At 49.7% G+C, this 20,881-nt stretch overlaps 1 pseudogene; it reads left to right on the top strand.

Moving 5' to 3' along the window:
- LOC129126905 (uncharacterized) overlaps positions 1-20,881 on the top strand; it is a 208,327-nt pseudogene that overhangs the window by 57,947 nt on the left and 129,499 nt on the right.

Here is a 20,881-nt window from a genome sequence, read left to right as displayed (position 1 = left end):
ATCCATTTAGAGGCTCTTTTGGTTGTCAAAGCTTTAACTTGATGCCAGACTTGAACTCTAGGAGATCCTCCTGTTGTCATCAGTTTTCAGCCTCTGCTCCCACGGAAGCTGTGGCTGCACAATTCTGCAGACAATGAGGCTGCTCTCTGGCCACTGGGTTAAACATTTTAGCACAAGAATTCCTTTGGCAAGACCCTGTTTAACATCCACCTATAATTCAAATTCTTTTTCCCTGTCTGGAAGGCCGAGGCCACTCGCCTCAGTTAATCTTAATTTTAACACTTGAAAATTCTGTGCTTCCCCCTTGTGTCCATCCATCCAGTTTGTTGACTGGCAAGATAGGAGTGTTGTAGGGAGACACCCTTGGCTCCAAAAGCCCTGCCTTTAACAGGGACTCAATACCAGGCTGTGAGCCCTTCCTTCCCTCTCTTGGAACAGGGTATTGCCTGTCCTGGTTGCTTTAATTTGTAGAGGCTCCATATCTAATTTTCTGTATTTCCCTGGGGCTGCCCACACTTCTGGGTTCACTTCAGCATAGGCCTTGTCAGACTTTTGACACAGAGGTACAACAGAACTAGCCTCTGTATCCCTTTTTACAGTATTAAAATCCAGCTCTCAAACTCCTTCCTAGTTAATTACAATCACAGGAAGAAGAAAAAGAAATTTATTTCAAACCTATCCCCCACAGCTTCTAATAGTGGTTGAACAAATCATACCTGCTCATCTTTCCCACTCATTCCCTTAAAAATTAAAATATTCCTGTACTATTTTCCCCTTTAGGTCTAAGATTCAGAGCAGATTGAGAGGCCCCTGTGTCCATCAGGAAATGCCTCCTCTCAATGCAGACCCACCTGAATGTTCTCAAGGGCTCCAGTGTGGAGGGTCCCTGGTGTGATGGGAGCTGTGACAGCCCTGCCAATCCATGTCCATCACGGGCTGGACTTGCTGGTCCTGAGGGTGCTGCTGTCTCTGCTTGCAGTGTCCTTGTGCCCTGCAGCCGGAGCCCTGATTCCTTGCCAGGGGCTGTTTGGGTGGGCTGTGCCCTGCCGAGGAGGGCAATGCCTCTGCCGGGTGCTTGTGGCCGAGCCGTGCCCTGGGTGCCGGGGCCCCCTTGGGCCCTGGGGCTGATCCCTCAGGGGCTGTAGGAGCTCTGCCCTGGCCTTTGCCTTCAGCTTGGCCTTTTGCTGCTCCCTTCTTGCATTCACCTGCTGGGCCTTTGTGCCCAAGTGCTGCAGGGCCTTCTTCTGCCCCTCCTGCAGCCCCCCTCAGTGCCTGTGGGTGCTTGTCTTGCTTTACAAGACAGGCGTCTGCTTGGGAAGGCAGAAAAAGCCTCTCTTGGAATGGAGAATGCAAACCCCCTCCCTCTTAATTTTTAGGATAGTGAAATCAAGGGGCTCTCAGGCAAAGATATGGGATTAGGAATAACGGTTCTTTCCTAGTGTGTATAATATAATAATAGTAGTGTGTATAAACAGCTCCGGCAGTGCCAACAAACAGAGCCCGGAGCCGGTCCCGGCCTTTCGGCCGCGGCGCTTTCCCCTTGGGTGCAGTTCCGGGCACGGCCGGCAGGGGCGCCGGTGGCTCCCGCGGGGCGGGGCAGCGCATCCCTGCCATGGGAACCTCTCTTCACGGCAATAGAGCAATCCCTTCATCTAACTCTTTCACTTTTTTACCTTCTGTAGCCTTTCTCCCGTGTTTTGAGAAAGAATTTGGAGAGGGCTGCCTTTTAACTGAGCCCCTAGTGTTTCGATAAGGTGCTTCCTGTAGAGAGAGGGAGTTTCCCTGAACAGCAGGAGCTGTGGTTACCAAGGGGACGTAACTCAGAGCAGGAGGGGTCAGGGGAGGATATCCCGCCGAGGCTCGGTCGGAGTGTGGGCAGGGTCTGCTGCCGGAATCGCCAGAGGGGGATCTTCCCGTGGAGGCCGAGCCGGAGCGTGGGCAGCCCCCACATGGCTTCTGGCGGCTGATCCGGCAGCTCCCGGCAGAGAAAAGGCAGGTGGGAGACCCCGGCAGCAGCGGCGGCGCTGCCCAGCGCAGCTGGCACGGGCAGGGCAGCCGGGGATGGGATGGCTGGGACCCGCCCTCGGTGCGGTCGGCGCGGTGACCTCGGCCCACGCGGCAGGACAGAGCAACCCCATCTTGCCCAGCATGGCCGGCAGAGCGGCCGCGGGCCGGGCAGTGGGGCCAGGGCACACAAATTCACCGCCAGCGCCGGGGCAGGTGGAGCTGCCCTGGGCAGTGAGCCCGCACCTGGGATGGAAACCGGGGCAGGCGGAGCTGAGGCGGGCAGCGAGCCGGGACCCGGGACAGGCGCCTCGGCCGCCAACGGAGGGGGCAAGAGCTGCAGAGGATCCCACTCTCTTTCTGACTTTTCCTCTTGTTCCCCTCCCTTTCATTTCCCCTTTTTATTTTCTTGGTTTATTCCTCGGGTGTTTCTGATACTTCAAAGATTTTTATTCTCCTAAAATCTCCTGTCTAACATATGGCATATTCTCTTTCTTCTAGATTAAATGGGTTTTTTTACAAATAAATCCAGAACCTAACAAATCTAAACTTCTGCTTGGATATTTTGAAATGGTCGACGAGCTAACTCATGACCTCCTAATGTTGTTTTTCTCATCACCTTTTTATTTATCCTTTGGCAAATTAAGCATCTTTCAGTGACTTGCTTTGCTACACCAAAAATCCCAGTGCACCCAAAATTCCTTAAAAAATGATCACACAAAGCTTGAGTACGCCAGTGGGGTTTCTGATGCACGTCTTCTAATCTTTTCCTAGTAAGCACATTTTATTAAGTAATTGTCTTCCATGTAGAAGTTTCTATTTCCCTGATTTATCTTGTTCATATCCTATCTTGTTTAATTCTTTTTTCTCGGCTTCCCTAAACTTTGGAATTTCCAGCTTTTCCTCGTTTGGAGTGAATATTAACATAACTCTTTCAGCTCCATTTTCTGCTGCATCCTTAGCTTTGTGATCTGCCCCCAGTTTGCCCAGTTTGCCTCTCCTTTGGCCCGGGCCGGGTTCCCCCCGCCCGCAGCGGCTGGGAGCAGCCGAGAGCCCCGCGCTGCCCATGCCGACCTGGCCCGGCTCCATCGCCGCTCCTGCCGCGGGCTGCGAGGGCTGCGGGAACGGGGCACCGAGGGTGTGGCTGCTGCTGGGGGAGGAGGAGGAGGGAGGGAAGGGCAGGGATGGAGGGGGAGGAGGAGAAGGAATGGAAGGGGCGGGATGGAAGAGGAGCAGGAGGTGGGGATAACACAGAGGAGGAGGAGGAGGGGGGATGGAAGAGGAGGAGCGGGAGGAGAAAGAGCAGTGAAGGAGGCGGGGTTAGGAGGGAGGAGGAGAAGGAGGTGGAGATAGGACAGAGGAGGAGCGGGAGGAAGAGGAAGAGGCGGGACAAAGGCGGATCAAGGCTGAGCTGCGGGAGCCACGCGGTCTCGATCCCTGCCTGAATTCGCAGCCCCCACCTGTGGGATCATCGCCCCCCCCCATGGCTCCGGTGAGCGGGGAGGGGGAGCCCGGCCCGGATATCCCGGGGGGGTCCCTGGGTTGGGTTTTTGGGGGGATGTTTGGAGAATGAAGAAGTCCAAGGCTGAGCGGAAAAGGCCCCTCGGGGGGACATCGGGGGGTGGCGGTGGCGGCTGCGGGCAGAGGCAGCCTGGAGGAGCAGAGCCCTGTGTGCCCCAGGAGGCCAAAGTGGGGAGGCCAGAGAGGGGGGAGCGCCGCCATTGGCGGGAGCCTCAAGAGCCTGGAGAGGGGCAGGGGGGACTCCTTGGAGCCGCTGCAGCCCAGAGCAGAGAATGAGGGGAGAAGGGAGCCCGGGAGCCCAAACAGCCCCAGCATCCTGAAATGGGGAGAGCCAAGAGGGGGCAGTGCGTCCCCGGGTGTGCCCTGGGGGGATCTCGTTGCCCTTGCCTGTGGCACGGAGGCAAATCCCATGCTGTCCTTGTCCTTCCTCGCCCAGAGCAGGAGCTGAGCATGGAGAGCAGGGAGGACAAATGCCCGCGGCAGAACCTGGTGGCAGAGGCCGTTTTGAGCGGCTCCACGGCGCAGGAAGCCAACGGGGAGGAAAAGGCCCGGAGATGTTGCACGAGGAGGGGCTGCAAACGCAGATGGGGGGGATGTGAGGGGGAAAGAGGCAGCCTGGGCCGGGAAGGCGGCCGGAGATGGAGGCAGAGCTCGGAGCTGGTGCTCCATGAGCAGCTCCATGATGGGGAGAAGCCCCACACGTGCGAGGAATGTGGGAAGAGCTTCAGGAGGAACTCCGAGCTGATCAGGCAACAGAGGACCCACACTGGGGAGAAGCCCTACGAGTGTGGGGAGTGTGGGAAGAGCTTCAGCTGCAGCTCCAGCCTGATCAGCCACCAGAGGACCCACACAGGGGAGAGGCCCTATGAGTGCTCCAAGTGTGCGAAGAGGTTTCAGACCAGCTCCAGTCTCTTCCAGCACTATCAGAGTCATACAGAGGAGAGGCCCTTCCAATGCCCCGACTGCAGGAAGGGATTCAAGCGCAACTCCACCCTCGTCACCCATCGGCGCATCCACACTGGGGAGAGGCCCTACGAGTGTGATAAATGCAGGAAGAGGTTTCAGACCAGCTCCAATCTCCTCCAGCACTATCGGATTCACACAGAGGAGAGGCCCTTCCAATGCCCCGACTGTGGGAAGGGATTCCAGCGCAACTCCACCCTCGTCACCCACCGGCGCATCCACACTGGGGAGAGGCCCTACGAGTGTCCCCAGTGTGGGAAGAGCTTCTCACAGAGCTCTAACTTGACCCGACACCAACGGAGGCACCGGTAAGGGAAGCCCTGCGAGTGCCCCGAGTGCGGGAAGAGCTTCGTGCGCTGCTGCAGCTCCATCCCCCACTGGAGGAGGCACTTTGGGCACAGCCCTGGTCACTCACATTCCCTGTGATCCATGTTGGGAACACACCTGGCTGCTTCTCCTTTGGTTTGGCCTGAATTTTTTTCTCTTCTCCATCTCTCTGTCCTCCCAAAGTCCATTGGGATGGAACAGTCACCTCAAAACCACTCAAATTCCACTGAAAATAACTGAATTTTAACCCCAAAGGGCTCAATTCCACCTCAGATTGCTTGTTCCTTCCTCAAAAAACTCAATCCCAGGCCAAACTCACTCCATTCCACAACTGTCAAGTTGAGATGGAGTTGGAAGGAGATTGGGAGAAGTGGGATCTCAATTTGGAGCAGTGGGATGGGGATTGTGTGGGGCTGGGTGTGTGGGATGTATTTGATAGCAAATAAAACTTTCAGAGTTACTGATTTCTGTCCCGTTCATTTTCAGTCAGTTCTGTTTGCAGAGTGCCACCTTCTCAGCTGATTCAATTCCTATAAAAATCCCATTTTTAAATCATCTAACCCAAACAATCCAAAAACCAATATCAAAATAAAACCACCTGCACACAATTAATGTTTTAAAAATAATTTTAATTTTTCAAGAGTACTTAAGGATGTTATTAAAGTTTAATTGTTTGGTTGAAATGTCTGAGAAATTGTAGTGGTGTTTGGTTTTGTGTTTAGTATATTTGTAATATGAATTGTTTAACTAAGATGTGTTAGATTGCATGGTAGTTTCTTTAGATAATTTTATCTAAAGTACATTAGTCATCGAGTTAAAATTTTCAAAAGGTATTTCCTGATATATAATTTGTTTATTTATATGCATTGGTAATATTATAGTAATAGTTATTGTTGGTTGGAGTTGAGTCATTGTTGGAGTTGAATCATTGTAAAGAAGAGTTGAGATTTTTATATTTTATTTTTATTATAATTTATTTAGTTTCAATTATTATTTCTTTGTTTATAGTTTTATTGCAATTTGTTGAGGGGATAGGAAGGAAGTTCAAGGGCAGGAACATTTTTTCCTGGCTGGGAACTGGAATTCCAGACCCAGGGAGTGTGTGCAGGACCCCACAGACTGGGATCAAATATGGGCTGGGATCAAATATGGGCTGGGATCAAATACGGACTGGGATCACATGGATGGGGATCCTGTGGATCAGAACCCTCCAGACCAGGATAGCCTGAAGTGGGATCAAATATGGACTGGGACTGTATGGACTGGGATCCCAGGGACTGGGACCATATGGATCAGGACCACACAGACTGGGATCAAATATGGGCTGGGACTGTTTCTGAAAGTAACTTTGTTCTATAGTTTTTATTTCTGTTGTTAATTAAGCTCAGTGAAAAGGCTGCTTGTGTTAAACTGCCTGCTTGGATGGGATAACATCCAATGCACCCAGGATGAGGACACCTGTACAGATCTGCCAACTATCAGCACTCCCCGTCTGAAGGCAGAGTGCACCAAGGCCCAAAAACTGGAGGTGATAAAGAGAATGGACTAAAGCCACAGCCAAGGAATCTGCATGCTCTAAAAAGGCAGATCCAGGGCAGAGCCATGCTAAACAGTTCTTGGAAGATGTAAACTGGGTGCATCTTGGCACTCAGGCAGGAGCACCCTGTTACCTTCAGGGATCCCCTGAAATACCTTTCCCCTTACATCAGCCTGGTGCATATTCATAGAGCCTCATGCACAGCAGCTGGGAAGGGTTTAACACTTTACTGGGTATATTAGCGTTCAGAAACACATAATCACAAGAATGATTATATGCAGGTGCTTTTATTGAAGAGCTCTGGGTGTCAGGGGTACCAACCCAAATCTGACTCCGACATGGGTTTGGGATGAACATGTTTTTATATTCTATCCTTATATAACTTTCATGTTAATGATTAAACTTCAATTGTTCTATTGTATACATAGATTTCAGCCAAGCATGGGCTCCTTGTGGCCCCCCTCAAACTTCTAACATAGTTTCTCATGATTCTTCTTATGATTATACAGTAATTATATTTAATTACTAAACAATCATCACATCTAACAATTATATCATTTATCATGTTCTGCTTACGGAGGTGCGATTTCACATGATCTGGCAAGCACAAAGCCTAACATTTTCAGAGTCTATTTTTGACATTTTTCCAGGGCCCCACTATCATTCTCCCCCCTTTGAAAGCATTTTCACTTCACTATAGGTGTAAATGTTTTCACTTGATATAGGCCTTTATTTCTCAATTTATTCTTGACGTTCTTCAAGTCCATGGTTGATGTAAACGTTGTCGTGGATGCTGTCACGCACTGGAGAGCCAGAAGATGGTGGGCGTGGATCTCGTGTCAGTGCCTTTATTATCTTCTGGTTCCAGGACATTTTCTTCTGTATCTCTCCCTTTAAGATGCTGTGAACTAACCAAATTGCTAAGAATACAATTAGTAAGATTATCACACTCTCAATGACAGATTTAATCCATGAACTCACATTCCACCCTAACCCTTTAAAGATTTTGCCTAGCCAGGTTGTAGTCAAATCCTTTTGCTCTTCTTGTGCTTCATGCTCTCTTTGTTTCAACTGATTGATGTCATATTCTACATCTGCAGTTACATTTGGGATGTGAACGCAGCAATGACCAACCCGTCCCTTTAAAAATCCACATACTCCATGCTCTTTCAGGAGTAACAAATCTAAGGCTAATCGATTTTGTAAAGTCATTTTTGTGGTTGCTTGTAATTCTACGTTTAATTCTTTAAATCCTTCCCGGGTGACTCTAGCCAGTCTATCTACCTGACCTGTAAGTTTGTACAGCATCTTCTACTCTGATAGTTTGCTATAGGACCAAGCAAAGACTCTCGGGCCCACCCAAATTTCACTCCACTAGAGGGTTCTTGCCAAGTGTCATCTGGATTTTCATTGTCTAGAACTTCTTGTCTTGCTCTTATCTGCACAAGTTCATGTTTTCCGTTAAATGGGGACTTTTTCCAAATTGGACATGAGGTTGGGAGGCCTAAAGTAATTTCCTTTACTTTCCCATCTACAGGCAGATGTGTTGTCCAGGTGCCATCGCTTGCTGCCCATACAAATTGTCCTGGACCTCGGACTGTACTCCTGGTACATCCTACAACTGCTTTATAATTCCCTCTGCCTTGTTTATGTTTGATCCCCCTGCAAGCACAGCCAGTGTTTAGGGCTATTGCCAGGGGTGGCATCTGCTTTATCTCTGCATCATCAGAAGTGCAGTCATAAGTTTTATTACATGCCCACCAACTTACTTGGTCTGCCCTCGTTCTGCTACTGGTGGCAGTGTTTGTTACTGCTGGATCTGTTTCATTCTCGGGGCCTTCCCACTTAATGCACCAAGGGGTGTTTGCCATACATTGGAATCTTTGAAGGATACTCACAGACCACGCACTGTCCCAAGGCTCTGTCTGACCTTTCTGATCCTTGGCCTCACACTTCCATACCAGAGTGGTTTCTGTAACATTTTCTATAATCTTTTTATAGTGTGGCAAATAGCATTGCCATTGTGTGATGCCTCCTGATTCTCCCATAGGGGTTCCTAGTGTGCCATCACTTAGAATACAGTCTTTCTGGCCCATGGGTCTCATCCATGTTCCTATTTTCTCCCAAGTTTCCTTGATTACTTGCCTCGATTCGGGTACCTGTTTACATGCAATTGTTTTGTTCTTTTGTATTTCAGGTAGTTTTGCTGTTATGATTCCCCAGTTTACTGAGTCTCCTGCTGCCCTTTGCTATTGGCAGACAGGCAGTTATTCTACAGGTGTTTTGCATTTGGCAAAGTCTTTGACTAATCCAATCATTACATTCTCAGCCCAAACTGCATTAGAAACCTTTATCACCTGTGTTTCTGCTTGTACCTCTCTCTTCATTCTAGAATGAAGAGTGTTTAGTTGATCTTTTTGCATTCCACATCCCAAAGACATTAATGACCATAACGTTAGCACAATTACTGATAGCATTCTCAAAGTGATTAAACACATCTTATCTGCAGCCTTGTTGGTTCCACAGTTTACACAGGCCGTGATCCAGGATGGATTTTCTTCACTCGGGTGTAGTGAATCCAGGGGTCCACGCCGGCTACTTTGGCTGCTGTAAAGGTGGTCAGCAGTACCTGGTGGGGCCCACTCCACTTTTCTTTCAGCGGTTCTTCGTTCCAGTTCTTGATGTACACCTCGTCTCCTGGATGTATGTTATGAACTGGGCTCTCGAGAGTCAGCGGTCTATTCCGCACGAGGATGCTCCGGAGCCGAGCTAAAGTTTTCCCGAGAGACAGAACATAATTATACACTTCCTGCTTTCCTGTGACGTGCACATTAGGGTTAGGCTCAGGAGATTCATATGGTTTCCCATGCAATATCTCATAAGGGCTGACTGACATCCCACTCCTAGGCTTTATCCCAATCCTCAACAGTGCTATTGGCAAAGCCTGGGGCCACTGCAATTTGGCTTCTTGGCATATTTTACTGATTTGCCTCTCTAGTGTCTGATTCATCCTCTCTACCTGTCCACTCGACTGGGGTCTCCACGGTGTGTGGAGGTCCCAAGTTATCCCCAGCAATCTACTTACCTCTCTTACTACTGTAGCTATGAAATGGGGTCCCCTATCTGATGATACCCTAGGGGTACCCCGAACGTGGGAATAATCTCCTGTAGTAACCACTTTACTGTTTCCTTTGCTTGGTTGGTGCGACAGGGAAGGGCTTCTGGCCACCCAGAGAATGTGTCAACCCCCACTAACAGGTATTTGTATCCTCGAGTTCTTGGCAGTTCTACAAAATCTACCTGCCAATAGTCTCCTGGCTCTATTCCTATCCGAATTCTTCCTAGCTGTGCCTGTCGCCAGCCACTGGATTGTTTTTCAAGCAGATATCGCACTTTGACAACACTGATTTTGCCATTGTTAACATCTGTACTGAAATTAAACTCTGCTTTAGCAATTTTACCAATGCCTCTGCTCCCCAGTGACATTCATTATGTTTAATTTGTACAACTTCTCTCATTATCAAGGGGGTACCACTATCTGTCCTTGTGCAGTCACATACCATCCCTCTGAATTCTTTTGTGCATTTAGCAAACGTGCCAGTCTCTCATCTTCTACTGAATATTTTGGTTCTGGAGGCAAATTGAATTGGGATACATTAAGCTTTAAAGGTATCAATGCCATTGTTGTTTGCACCTCTCGAGCAACCTGTCGGGCTGCCCAGTCTGCCTTTCGATTTCCCTCACAGATTTTGGAGTTTCCTGATTGCTGTGCTTTGCAGTGTATGATTGCCACTTGTTCAGGTTTTTGTACTGCCTTTATCAATTGCAGGACTGCATTCTGATGTTTAATGTGCATACCCAGAGAAGGACAATAGTCCTCTTTCTTTCCACAGTGCTCTGTGTACATGCACCACTCCAAAAGCATATTTTGAGTCAGTCCAGATATTTGCCTTTTTCCCTTCACTTAATTCTAGGGCCCTGGTTAAGGCAACCAGTTCTGCCTTCTGGGCAGATGTATTTGGTGGTAATGCCTTTGCCTCCACTGCTGTACTGACTGTTGTTACCGCATACCCAGCGTATCTGGTTCCGTTTTCCACAAAGCTGCTCCCATCTGTAAACAGCTCCCACTCTGGCTGCTCTAGTGGGACGTCTTTCAGGTCTTCTCTTGCTGAGTAGGTGTACTCTATTACCTCCACACAGTCATGCTCTAATGGGCCTTCTTCAGTTGTGGTACCTAGGAACAAAGCTGGATTCAAAAGGTTAGTTGTTTTTAATGTGACATCATCCTGCTCAGTCAGGACTACCTGGAATTTCATCATCCTGCTTGGGGATAGCCAATGGCCCCCCTTCTGCTCTAAGACAGTGGTTACCATGTGTGGTACATTGACATCTATGTGCCTTCCCATCGTGAGCTTCCTGGCTTCTTGTATCAGCATCACAGTGGCTGCGACTGCCCGCAGACATGGAGGCCACCCGGCACTTATGCTGTCAAGTTGTTTGGAAAAGTAGCCCAGCGGCCTTTTCCAGCTTCCCAGACCTTGGGTCAGGACTCCTAGTGCTAGGCGCAGCCTTTCATGGACAAACAGCTGAAAATCTTTAGACAGATCAGGTAAGCCTAATGCTGGAGCAGTTGTCAGTGCTTCCTTTAATTTTAGGAAGGCTTCTTTCTGTGGCTTGCCCCAGGTGAATGGCTGCATCTTCTGAGCTTCACACAGGGGTTTCACAATCAGTCCATAGTCCATGATCCACAGGCGACACCATCCTGCCATCCCGAGGAAGACTCGCAGCTCATGTAGATTCTGGGGCTCTGGAATAGCACAAATAGCTTGGATACGGTTAGTGCCTAGTTTTCATTGCCCTTGTGAAATTTCACATCCCAGGTAGATCACAGTCTGTTGGGCAATTTGTGCCTTTCCTCTGGGTACTTTATAACCTCCCATTCCCAGGGAATTTAAAATCTCAATGGTTACCTTTATACAGGTTGCTTTTCTTCTGTAGCTATTAGTACATCATCAACATACTGCAACAACAGGTATTGGTCTCTTGGAACTTGCCCATTCTCGGTCCAAATCTCCAGCTCCTTTGCCAGTTGGTTTCCGAATAGGGTCGGCGAGTTCTTATATCGTGTCCAGGTGAGCTGGGTCTTTCTCCCATTCCCTGGGTTTTCCCACTCACAGGCAAACAGTTTCCTACTTTCTTTGTCAAGGGGGGATGCAGAAAAAGGCATCTTTTAAATCAATTTCAGTGAACCACTTATATATCTCCTTTACGGATGTTAGCAATGTGTAAGGATTTGTTACCACTGGAGAAATGTCCTTTGTGATTTTATTTATTGCTCTCAAATCCTGCACTAATCTATATTCACCATTTGGCTTCTTTACTGGAAATATTGGTGTATTAAATTCTGATTCACATTCTTCTAAAATTCGGTATTTCAAGAATTTCTCAATAATCTTTACTTATTCCTTGCTGTGCTTCTGGTTTTATGGAATAGTGTTTGACTTGTAGAGCCCTCGCCCCTTCTTTTAACTCTACATGCACTGGTTGTGCCAATTTAGATTTCCCTGGTATATCTGTCTCCCATACAGAGGGAATCACTGCATCTCCTACCTCCCTAGGGATAGAGGGAACAGGTTTTTCTTTGATCATTAATATCTGTCCCGTCTTTGATTCAGGTATTTTCATTATAAGCTCCCCATTTTCAAAGGTTATTACCGTATCAAGTTTCTCTAGCAAATCTCTCCCTACAAGCGGAATTGGACCCTCAGATACGTATAGGAATTCGTGTGTTATAACTTTGTTCCCAAAACACAAATCTAGGGGTTGCAAGAATGGCCATTTTTCCTCTTTCTCTGTAGCACCGACTATTGTTGTTTCCTTGTCCCCAATTTGTCCTTGCAAATCATTCAATACCGAGTAAGTAGCTCCTGTATCTATTAGAAATTTGACTTCTTTATGTCCTAATTGTTTATTTATAAGAGGTTCCTTAACTTGTTCTACTGGCTCTATGTCTAGTCAGCTGGTATACTCCCCCAAAACCATCCCCTTGGTAACCTGCTGGCACTGATTGCCCTGGTGAAACTGGTTGTTCAAGTCTGGACATTGTCTCTTCCAATGCCCCTCCCGCTTGCAATACGCACATTGATTTAGGTTTAACCCCTGCCTGACTGGTCTCCTATTTTGACTATTCCTGTTACATCCCCTGAAATTTGGGTTCCCTTTTCCTTGTATTACTGCCAACAGATTCTGCTGCTGCCTTTTACTAGCTTCCCTTTCGCGATTGTTATATACCTTCCAGGCTACCTCAAGTAGCTTATCCAAATTCCTTAGTTCTTCCCCTTCTAATTTTGCAATTTTCTACGAATATCGTCCTGTGATATGAAAGCGAGCTGAACCTTTGCTTGTTCTGTGTCCATTTGGAGATCTGTATGTTTTCTTGCTACTCCTTAAGCCTCCCCAAAAATGCAGTGGGAGATTCCTTCTTTTCCTGCCAAACTTCATATAGTTTAGACCAATTTATAGTTTTGGGCACAGCATTCTGAACTCCTATTTGGATCCACTCTTGATATTTCCGTAGTCTCCCCATATCGCAAAATAAATTAGGGTCCCAATTTGGATCCTCAGTTGGGAAATTCTCATCTCAATTCCCTGTTACGAGTCCATTTCTGATGTCCTCTCTTGCCCTTTCTTTGTCTGCCTTAAGTACCATCTCTTTCTCAGTAGAATCCATCAAAGTGTCTAATATTAATATATTAGATATATTAATATACTAAATAAAAATATATATTAGATATATTAATATATATATACATATATATATATATATGTATTAATATACATATTATTGTATGTCATCCGAGTCAGGATTTTGAGGTTTTTATAACCATTTTTAATACTCATGCCATTTTATCAGGATTTTCTCTATGAATTCTGGCTGATTGTTTCCAAATAACTAAATCTGCAGGAGAGAAAGGCACTTTTATAAATACTGGCCCTTCCACTCCTACACTTTGTCGCAAGTGGGCAATTACAGTCCGTTTTTGTCTGCCTATGTCTTTTCTATCCATAACTGGGGCAAGGTTAGACCGACTCCTGGTTCTGTGGGCTACCCCATCATTGATTCTCTCTCTCTCCTTCCTGCCACAGTTAGGTTTTGCTCCTCTTCCGAGGAAGAGGGATCAGGTGACGATGGGAGAGGAGGATAAAGAGGGAAGAGTGCACTAGACGAGACAGGTTCAGGACTAGGTGGGGTAGGAGCAGGCAGTGGGATAGGGACAGATGGAACAGTGGGATAGGGTTAGGTTCTCTTGTTCCTATTGGAGCTACCTGTAAATCAATATCTGTATAATTTTCCCTACTCAGGCTTTCTTTCAATGCCAAGTGTTCTAAACAACGTTCCTCACAAACCCCACACTTATTGCTTGCAGTTGTTTTAACCGTCATTAATCCACATTCATCCTGCCTTTCTGGCTTTGCCCGTAAATAGAAAAACAAATCAACATACGGAACCTCATCCCATTTTCCTTCTTGTTTACAAAATGACATAAACTGCGAAATAGTGTTATATTGCAGAGTCCCGTATTTTGGCCATTTTTCACCATTCTCCCAGGCATATTCTGGCCACCATGTATTACAATAATCAATCAACTTAGCTTTACGTAATTCTTCCCCAAAATTCCCCTGTTTCCAATGTGCTAGTAAGCACCCCAAAGGAGAACTTTGCGGGATAGAGGTGTTGCCGCCCAAAATCCCTTCAGTTTCTCCCTTCCAAATATACCACAAATTGCCGAACCCGCAACGCTTTCGCGATTGTCTTATGGAACGGCGCCTGGGCTTGTACCAGCAGGAATTCCTTTAGCCCAACCAAGCGTAGCTTTCGCTGCGTCTCATTGGCAGGCACCCAAACCAAAGTAAAAAGCACCTTACCTTTCTCCCGGGGACGTGGCGAGCGGCAGAAGCGGTTGCGGCCGATCGAGCTCCCCGAGAATCCCTCGGTGCCGGCTGGAGCGCGGTCGAGTCGCGAAACTCGCTCAGCAGCACCCGCAGGGTCCATCCGGGGTCGCCAAAATGTTAGCGTTCAGAAACACATAATCACATCAGCGATTATATGCGGTGCTTTTGATTCAAGAGCTCTGGGAATCGGGGAATTTTCCACCCAAATCTGATTCCGACCACACATTCGAGGTGAACGTGTTTTATACTCTATCATTACATAACTTTCATGTAATTATTAAACTTATATTGTTCTATTGTATACACAGATTTCAGCTAAACATAGCCCCCTTTAAATTTCCAACATAGTTTCTCACGATTCTTCTTATGGTTATATAATAATTCTATTTAATTACTAAACAATCACCACATCTAACAATTATATCTTTTATCATACTGCTTAGGCAGGTGCAGTGACCTGAGAAAACACAAAGCCCAATATTTTCAAAGACTATTTTTAACATTTTCCAGGGCTCCACTATCACTTTTATTTCTTGGGGGAAAAAACCCTCCATCTGAACCCAGCACTCATGGCCAAAACTGGGCAACTGCCTCTGGAATTCCTTATATCCAAGGATAGCTCCCAGACAAAAGCTGCCAGCACTGACAAGTCTGGCTGGCCTTGGCTTCCTGAGGGCTGGCCCTCATCTGCCTCTGAAACACTGGGGCTGGGTGCTTTCCTTCCTTATGAAAAGAACTCTTCTTCCTGTCCAGGCACCCACAGCCAAAACTGAGATTGCACCTCCAAAATGCCCAATGTCCAAGGAAAGCCCCTAGACAAAAGGTGCCAGGAGAGACAGGGCTGGCTGGCTTGGCCTGAGGGTGGCCACCTCTCATCTTCTTCCTAAACACTTGGACTTTGTGCTTTACTTTCCTATGGGCAAAAACACCCATCTTGACCATGGCCAAAACTGGGATTCCCCCTCCAAAACTCCATACATCCAAGGATTGCTCCCAGGTGAAAGCTGCCAGGACAGACAGGTCTGGCTGCCCTTGGCCTCCTGGGGGTGCCTCTCCCCTGCTGTCCAAACGCTGGGGCTGGGTGCTTTCCTTCCTATGGAAAAGAACCGTCCTTCTTATCCATGCAGAAACGGCCGAAATTGGGGTTCCACCTCCCAAATTCCCGATATCCAAGGGTTGCTTTCAGACAAAAGCTGCCAGGACAGAGAGGTCTGGCTGGCCTTGGTCTCTGATGGCCGCCTTTCATCTGCCCCTGAGACACCAGCGGTGTTCTGTGCTTTCCTTCCTATGGAAAAGAACCATCCTTCTCCTCCAGTGTCCATGTCTGAAATTGGGATTCCACCTCTGAAATTCTCAATATCCAAGGGTTGCTCCCAGGCAAAATCTGCCAGTACCGTCAAGGCTGGCTGGCCTGGGCCTCTGGTGGCTGCGCCTGCAACAGTGGGGCTGGGTTCTTTCCCTCCCATGGAGATCCCTGGGACACTGTGGGGACCTCATGGAACCAAGGGGATCATTGTGGCCCCACTGGAGCCCATGGAACCAAGGGGATCATTGTGGCCCCACTGGAGCCCAGGGAACCAAGGGGATCATTGTGGCACCACTGGAGCCAAGGGAACCAAGGGAATCATTGTGGCACCACTGGAGCCCAGGGAACCAAGGGGATCATTGTGGCACCACTGGAGCCCAGGGAACCAAGGGGATTATTGTGGCCCCACTGGAGCCCATGGAACCAAGGGGATCATTGTGGCCCCACTGGAGCCCATGGAACCAAGGGGATCATTGTGGCACCACTGGAGCCCAGGGAACCAAGGGGATCATTGTGGCCCCACTGGAGCCCAGGGAACCAAGGGGATCATTGTGGCACCACTGGAGCCCAGGGAACCAAGGGGATCATTGTGGCCCCACTGGAGCCCAGGGAACCAAGGGGATCATGGTGACACAGAGGAGCTCCATGGACCTAGAGACCATTGTGGCTCTGTGGGGCCTGGTAGAACCATGGAGACCATTCCAACCTTCAGGGCCTGGTGTCACCAAGGGGGCATTATGACACCTCAGGGCCCCATGGAAGCAAGGGACCATTGGGACACTGTGGGGCCCTATGGAACCCAGGGAACATGGAACAGCTCTGGCTGGCTTGACCTCCCAGGGCCCACCTGACAGCTCTGACTGATCTTGGGATGTCAAGGGCTGCCTCTCATCAGCTTCTGGAGCACTGGGGCTCTGTGCTTTCCTTGCTATGGAAAAGAGCTGTCTGACTTTTCAGATGCCCATTGCCAAAACGGGTACTCTGCCTAAAATAATTTCCTCTATGCAAGGGTATCTCACAAAACCAAACCTGCCAGCTCTGGCTGGCCTTGGCCTCTGGTGGTCACCTCTCATCTGCCGCTGAAACACTGGGGCTCTGTTCCTTCATTCCTATGGAAAAGAACCAGCCTTCTTGTCCAGGGACCATGGCCAAAATTAGAATTTGGCCTCCCAAATTCTGTATATCCAAGGATTGCTCCCAGACAAAAGTAGCCAGGACAGACAGGTCAGGCTGGCCCTGTCCTCTGGTGACTTTCTTAGACTCTGAGCTGAATGTTTTCATTTGGAAACACCTTGGAGAGGGCCCAGAGATGTCCCAAGGAGGGGTTTGGAGACCTAGGGCCCATGAGCACTGTATAGGGACAAAGGAGCTCTGTGCTCAGTGGGGTGGAGCCTGAGGACAGTGGAGTAGAGCCATGAGAGTGTTTAAAGAGCGATTTCAGGGATGGTGGATCCTTTTGACATAGTGGAAAACAGCCAGAGAGAGAAAGAATTAATGCCAAGGGCAGCTGGGGAGGCCCAGAGTGGCATGAGGAGAAAGGAATTTCCCTGTCAGGGCAGGGCTGTGGTGCAGCACGTCCCCAGCAGGAGCCTGGAGCAGCCCCAGGCTTTGTGTGGGCAGGCAGGGGCAGGCAGGAGGCAGAGCTGTCAGCAAAGGAAGGGCCCAGCCAGGCGGGGCAGCCGGGGGATGCCCAGAGCCTGCAGGGACAGAGGCCAGGGCAGGGACACCGTGGGACAGCCTGGGCTGCACAGGGCACAGGGATGGGCAGCAGCTGCAAGACAGCCCTGACAGAGCCAACCTGGGCAGCACTTTGGCCATGGCTGCTGGCCCTGGGCCTGAGCCAGGAGGGGACAAGTGACCCTTGCAGGCCTGGGGCCTCATGGCCTCCTTGTCCCTGCTCAGCAGCCTGGCAGGGGCCGCCCCACACTCCTGCCCTTGGCATTGCCCATCCCCACATGCCAGGGCCCATCCCGGGAAGAGCCCTGAGCAAGGAGGGAGGGACAGGATCTGCCTGGCCAGGCCCTGGGGCTCAGGCCTTGGCCCTTTACATTCCTGAAACAAATCCAGGTTTGCTCAGCACCAGAGACACCTTTGCCTTGTTTGTCCCCAGCTGCCATCAGGGCCTCCAGTGTTCTGCTCTCCCTGGAACCTGGGGACACTTTCTCAGTCCTGTCCCTCACAGGGATCTCTTTAAAGTACAAGAAACTTCAGTCTTTCAATCTCACTGTGAGCTCTTGAGAAGTCTTTGAGCGCACTCTGAGGGACTGGGTGTGATGCAAAGAGCAGCAAAGGCCCAGAGGGTGATTAAAGTCCTTGTGCTGTGTCTGTGGTGCTGAGCTGGGCCGGGCTCCTGGCCCAGAGGCAGCTCCTGGCAAGGGCAGCAGAGCTGCAGAGAGACAGCTCTGGGCAGGAGCAGCTCCTGTGCACAGCCCAGCAGGGCTGGGGCACTGCCAGGGCCCCTCAGGGACACGAGCAGGGCACAGACAGAGCTCCCAGGGGCTCAGCACTGGCCAGGGCTGTGGGATGTCCCCGCGGGGGCTGTGTCACAGCAGCACCTCTGGGGCTGTGTCCCAGAGCCACAGAGCAGCTGGGATGGCAGCAAGGGGCTGTGTGACAGCACAGAGTGGGCTGTGTGACAGCACTGAGGGGCTTGTGACATCACAGAGCTAGCTGTGACATCACAGAAGGCGGCTCTGTGACATCACAATGTGGGTTGTGACACAGAGTGACAGAGCAGCTGTGAGATGTCACAGAGAAGGCTGTGACATCACAAATATGCTGTGTGACATCACATAGCAGCTGAATGACATCATATGGAGGTTGTGTGACATAAGAGAGTGGTTGTGTGACATCACCAGGGCTGTGTTACATCACAGGTGGCTGTGTGACATCACAGGGGCTATGTGACATCACAGGCAGCATTGTGACACCACGGGAGCTGTGTGACATCACAGGGGCCGTGTGACATCACAGGGGCTGTGTGACATCACGGGGGCTGTGTGAGGTCACTGGGGAGGTCACTCTGCCCCGGCCCCCTCACAGCTCCCCCCAGAGCAGTCCAACCCTGCTCGTGCACAGCAGGGTCCCCTGTCCCCCCGGGTCCCCCCGCCCCCGGCCCCGCAGCCTCCCCCAGAGGATGTTCCACGAGATCGACCCCAGAGCCTGCCACGGGGACGGGGGGCCGGGGCCCTGGGGGTGGCACAGGGGGACAGGGACCCCCTAGCAGCGTCCCCATGTCCCCCAGGGCCAGAGCCTGGGCCAGGGCTCCTTCACCCTGTTATAGATAAATATCATAATATTGGCTTTTTGCAAATATTAAAATGGATTTTATATGTGTGATGTTAAAATAACTTTGTTCTAAAGATGTAGTTATTATTTCTGTTGTTAATTGAGCTTAGACATAGTAGTGAAATAGCTGATAGAAGTGTGCTTGTGTTAAACTGCCTGCTTGGATGGGATAACATCCAATGCACACGGGATGAGGACACCTGTACAGATCTGCCAACTATCAGCACTCCCTGTCTGAAGGCAGAGTGCACCAAGGCCCAAGACCTGGAGGTGATAAAGAGAAGGAGCCAAAACCACAGCCAAGAAACACACATGCTCTGAAAAGGCAGACCCAGGGAGGGGCCATGTAAAATCATTCCTGGAATATGTAAAGTAGTTGATGGATATGCATGAGGCTCTATGAATATGCACCAGGCTGATGTAAGGGGAAAGGTATTTCAGGGGATCCCCGAAGGTAACAGGGTGCTCCTGGCTGAGTGCCAAGATGCACCCGGCTGTAATAACCTTTGTTCCATGGTCCTGGTCTCCCATTGTCCCTTATTAAAGTTTGTACATTTTCACAGGAGAGTGAACGTGTTTTTCACAAATGGAATCTCAAGGAAACAAGGGTCAGTTGTTAAGCCAAGGCTCTGCTTTGACCAAGTGGGGCCTCATGGGACACAGGTGCCACTGGGACATTGCCAGGTCTGCTAGGAACAAGGCTCCATTATTGCACAGTGTTACAGATGAGTAATGTCATAGTTGGGTCTCACAGTGAGGAGATAGATCCTATGTGTGTGTTAAGATGTGTAGTGATATTGTCATCTGTCCCCCATAGTCCTCTTCCCCTGCCCTTGTAATGGCCTTGGTGGTTGGGGCATTTGGGGAGGGCAGGTTTGTCACTGGAAGGCAGGCATGGCAACACCTGCTCTCCAGTCAGGTTGCAAGAAAGCATTCTCCACCAATGGACGGCCACAAAGAGTTACCTGACAGACTTTGGGTGGGGCTAGGATTGCCTGATGCAACACCAAAAGCCTAAAAGGAGGAGCAGCCAATTTGTGAAGGAGCCATGTGGCTGATAGCCACGGGGTGGGGAAGGGCTCCCAGTGCTGTGATTTCTCCTGTTTCAGTCCTTTGTTGTCATTTTTTCAAGGTTGAATCACCCTTAAAATTTTAAAAGTAGCGGTCATGTCTCACACACAGCAAGGCCTCAGGGCGCCCAGGAGAGCGGCGTGACAATGACATCTTGGGGAACCAAGTGTCACCTGCAAACACAACGGGGCCTCATGGAAGCCAGGGGCCACTTGGATATTGCCAGGGCAGGTGGAACTCAGTGTCCATTGTGACACAGCACAGCCTCGTGGAACTCAGCAGAGCATTGGGACAGCCTGGAATCTCATGGAGCCAAGGCTCTGCTTTGGCAAAGTGGGGCCCACAGGACACAGGTGCCCCTGGGACATTGCCAGCTCTTGTGGAACCCAGTGTCCACTGTGACACAGCAGAACCTCATGGAAACATGGGGGCCACTGTGATGCAATGGAATCTCATGGAAGCAAGTGTCAGTTGTGAACGCAGCAGGGCCTCACAGAACCCAGGGGCAACGGGGACCGTGCTGTGGCTCGTGGGAGCAAGGGGCCATTGTGACCCAGCGGGGCCTCCTGGGACCCAGAAGAACATTGTGGGCCCATGGATCCTCATAGAAGCACGGCTCCATTGTGACAAAGTGCAGCATCACAATGGTCTCCTGGGTTCCATGAGTCCTCGCTGTGTTTAGAATTGACACTTGGTTCCCCAAGATTCCATGGCTCCATCCCTCTGCTCTCCTGTGATTTGAGGCTGTGCTGTGTCACAATGGACACTTGCTTCCTCCAAGGCTGGAGATGTCCCAGTGGCACTGGGCTTCCATGAGGCCGCGCTTTGTCACAATGGGGCCTTGCTGCCATGAGATTCCATTGTCCCACAGTGGTCTCCTGGGTGCCACAAGGCCTGCCTTTGTCACAGTG

Source organism: Agelaius phoeniceus, chromosome 15, assembly GCF_051311805.1.
Source record: "Agelaius phoeniceus isolate bAgePho1 chromosome 15, bAgePho1.hap1, whole genome shotgun sequence".
Classification (NCBI taxonomy): domain Eukaryota; kingdom Metazoa; phylum Chordata; class Aves; order Passeriformes; family Icteridae; genus Agelaius; species Agelaius phoeniceus.
The sequence above is the reverse complement of the archived record's forward strand: the minus strand, read 5'-3'. Positions and strand labels throughout refer to the sequence as shown.